The following is a 3210-nucleotide window of genomic DNA, read 5'->3' on the forward strand; positions in this document are numbered from 1 at the left end:
CAAAACATTTTCTATTCTCAACCACCTATCAGGACCTGATAATAGACCTGGAACGCCACTGGACGTACACTCTCTTGGCCAATCAACGGTCATCGTTGATCAATCAACATCCAGCAAAGCATCCCCTTTGCCGGCTATGTGATTTGAGCAACGCTGCACCTCCGATATCAGCTAAGTAGATGCTGCTGAGTGAGCACAACCGTAGCCTCCAAACAAAAACAATCACAGAAACACCACCATATATCTTTGCCAATGAAAAACACGATCCAATTATTGAGTGACAGTGACGAAACCATTCGCTATACAACTAACCACACAATCTTAGGACGGATAGCACTTTACGCCTGCACACACGCACCTGCCAAGAGGATGTGACGCCAATACACACCACTTCGCATAAGCGCTTCCCATCTATCAACAGCTGAATCACCATGACGTTTCATTAATTTCTATAAAACTAGTCGCATTCCGTTTTAAAATTTTTAAGGATCTTGCAGTTCGACGAAACGTGCGCCCTCCCCCCCACCAGCATGAATAAATGAGATCTCAATGGGAGATTAAGAAGAGAGATAAGAGAAGAGAGAAGAGAGAAGAAAAGATGAAGAGAGAGAAGAGAGAAGAGAGAGAGAGAGAGAGAAGAGAGAGAAGAGAGAGAGAAGAGAAAGAGAAAGAGAAGAAAGAGAGAGAGAGATGAAAGAACCCGTTCTGTATCTGTTCAGCACACACACTGCAGTTTCCCTGCACGCCATGTGTCACAACCGTTGAAAAATGTACAATAGTGCTCTGACACATGTATAAGTCCAATGTTTCTGTTCGCACTAACTATTTTGACTCGTCACATACACTGCTGCTACTGTTTAATATCTATCCTGTTGACTAGTCCCTTAATTCCGAGTTATATGTGCAATTATGTCAATTACCTCGTACCCCTGCACATCGACTTGGTGCTGGTACCCCATGTATATAGCCAAGTTATCATTACTCATTATTACTTGTATTATTATTATTATTTGTATTATTACTATTATTATTATTATTATGTGTTACTTTCTATTATTTCTCTATTTTCTTTCTCTCTGCATTGTTGGGAAGGGCCTGTAAGCATTCACTGTTAGTTACACCTGTTGTTTACGAAGCATGTGTCGAATAAAATGCGATTTGAAGCTATACCTGAGGGGAGCGTTTGTGTTGACAGACACACACACACACACACACACACACACACACACAAACACACACACGCACACACACTTTAAATACCATTTTATACTCTGGAGAAAACATAGAGACAGATTGACACAGTTACAGGAGATGGAGTCAGACAGACAGAGACATTCCACAAGTGTTGTGATTGGGAGATTTGTCCTGAAAATGTATCTCTGGAGCCCAGCTCACCAAATTCCCTCTACTATACGGACATTGTTTCGTTTTGGTTGAGCTTTTCTGACCCAGACGTTTTCAGCTGCAGCAGCACTTCTGGCTCGTCACCTCCTCTGAGCATCACACACACACACACACACACACACACACACACACACACACACACACACACACACACACACACACACACACACACACACACGCCTGCATGCCCGTATGCACACACACCATGACATTAATTCTCCTCAGGGACTCAGGTCACTGAGGGGTTAATGGTTAATAGCTCACACCAGCCTATACTGATCGTCTCTCTCTCCTTCCCTAAACCTCCCTACCTCTATTTCTCTCTCCGTCCTTTGTGTTTGTGTCCCGTCCCCCCCCCCCTCCCTGTGGTTCATTAGTGAGTGTTTTAACGTGGTGACCGATTGAGATCTGGTGCACCCTGCTTGACCTTTCCCTGGATAATGATCACACTGGCAATACTGTTCATACTGTAGTCTGGCCTGAATGGCCATGCTGTGTCATACTGTATACTGCAGACTGGCCATTCATCTCCACACAGTCATGGCTCTCTGTGGTAGAAGGTGCAGGAAGCCTTTCTTTTCTCTCGGGTTTTACAGCCTGGTGCCCCTACATCCTACAAGTGATGGGTTGGAAGCGATGTTAGTACATAGACGCAGGACATTGTGGCCAGGGGCCATGATTTAAATGCAATTTGTCTGTAACTGGCTCGAGGGGACGCCTAAGACAGCGGTACAGGGAGAAGGACGGACATGGCCTGACGTCCTCGTGCAGTGGCAGACCACGGTGTAAACGACACCCTGCATCAAGATCGGTACATTCCGAACATCAAATGAAGCACAACACAAACTGTTCGAGTTACACCAGGAAGCACAAAATCCCTCCTTTAGTGCTCAGACGGGTCCGCCATATTAGTGAGAGATACGGCTTGACTTGAGGCGGCTTGTAGGGCCTGTTGTAAGGCAGCTTCCTACAGAACAATCACCGCGCAAATCGTCGCGTATGGGACAAAAACCAACGTCATGGACCAGACTAGGACTGGCAAAAGTTACTCTATACACATGGACAGAGGGTCGAGGGTTTGTAGGTCGCTCAACCTCGGAGGATAATGGGTCGTCTCAGTTTATTGGTCGAAGAATAGCGTTACACCGAGGAACTGTACTCTGGAGGACGGGATCGATTTGGAGGGTGGAGGTCCCACATGGTCTGGGGGTGGTGTGTCACAATGCATCCATCGGATTTGAGCTTTGTTGGTCATTACAGGCAATCTCAATGCTGTGTGTTTGCAGGGAGATCATCTTCCCCTCGTGGTAGCCTTCTGCAGGCCCATCTGACATTGACTCTGCCAGTATGACAATGCCACCCAGCCATTACGCGCTGCTCGTTCCTGCGGATGTCCTTGGCACAGCAGACCAAGGCAACACAGTACAGTCCAACGTGTGTCTCGCTCAACGATATGGCCAGCGCAGAAGGCCCGGAAGTTCCTCAAATCCCACTTGAAGTCTTCGCGTCTGGGACCTGTTGGATCGTGAGGGTGAGGGCTAGGGCGCACTCTACCCCCCCAGAGAAAAACTGTCCGGGAAACTGCGGTGGCCTTGGTGAAAAGAGTAGGGTAACAGCTCCTCAACAACGCAGAGAACTGGCAATCTGGTGCATTTTCATGAGGATGAGATGGCACTGCCGTACTTAATGCAGTATCTAAATGAACTGTTTTACTTTTTACTTATTTTGACCCACGCCCCCTTTGTTTCAGGGACACATAAATTCAATTTCTGTGTAGTCAATGTCCTGTGGAACCTTTCAGTTTAT

The sequence above is a fragment of the Salvelinus sp. IW2-2015 genome, linkage group LG28, assembly GCF_002910315.2.
Source record: "Salvelinus sp. IW2-2015 linkage group LG28, ASM291031v2, whole genome shotgun sequence".
Classification (NCBI taxonomy): Eukaryota; Metazoa; Chordata; class Actinopteri; order Salmoniformes; family Salmonidae; genus Salvelinus; species Salvelinus sp. IW2-2015.